This window comes from Dipodomys ordii, unplaced genomic scaffold (assembly GCF_000151885.1).
Source record: "Dipodomys ordii isolate 6190 unplaced genomic scaffold, Dord_2.0 Scaffold15, whole genome shotgun sequence".
NCBI classification, from domain to species: domain Eukaryota; kingdom Metazoa; phylum Chordata; class Mammalia; order Rodentia; family Heteromyidae; genus Dipodomys; species Dipodomys ordii.
The window spans coordinates 17,848,067-17,849,016 of record NW_012267231.1 but is presented as its reverse complement, the minus strand read 5'-3'; positions in this window follow the sequence as shown (position 1 = coordinate 17,849,016).

The window sequence follows — 950 nt, the reverse complement described above, 5'->3', positions numbered from 1 at the left end:
GCTCTACCACTTGAGCCACAGCGCCACTTCCGGCTTTTTTCTTATGTGGTGCTGAGGAATCGAACCCAGGGCCTCATGCATGCAAGGCAAGTGCCCTACCACTGAGCCACCTTCCCAGCCCGCAATTGTATTTTCCTAGGCAGGTATGAACTACCTTTCTATCACATGCTTCAGTGGTTTTGATACATAATTTGGCATGTCACCCTGAACCCATAGTAGGAGCACCCTGAGTTGTGTCCATTCTGTGTCCCTTCATGAAAAACTGAACAGTAGGATTGGAGTAAATGACTCTTGAGAGCATTACTATTATCATTATTATATTTTGTGCTAGTACTAGGACTTGAACTCAGGATCTGAGTGCTGTCCCTGACTGTCCCTGAGCTCTTCAGCTCAAGGCTAGTGCTCTGCCACTTGAGTCACAGCATCACTTCCAGTTTTCAGGTGGTTCATTGGAGATAGGAGTCTCACGGACTTTCCTGCCTAGGCTGGCTTTGAACCATGATCCTCAGATCTCAGTCTGCTGAGCAGCTAGGATTACAAGCATGAGCCACTGACACTCAGTTTGAAATTCTTATTTACAAAGTTAGTGGCAGTTCCGGGGTGCAGGGCAGGGAGGGAACAAACAGCTCTGCAGGGAATTGTTGAGCAGAACAACCAGGCAAAACAAGCTTGGGGGTGAGAAAGCACAACCTTGAACTTGCCAATGCATCGAGAAACTCCTTCTCGGCCCGGCTTTTGCCGCCAGCTTCTGCCAGGAAGGACATGTTCCCTGGGCGAGCTGAAAGCCTGGGAAAACCCCAGGACCTGGTATCCAATACACCCGTGAAGGACAAAGGGAATTTAAGAAGCAAAGGTGGGGGGCTGGGAAGGTGGCTCAGTGGTAGAGCGTTTGCCTTGCATGCCTGAGGCCCTGGGTTCGATTCCTCAGCACCACATAAGCAAAAAGAAAA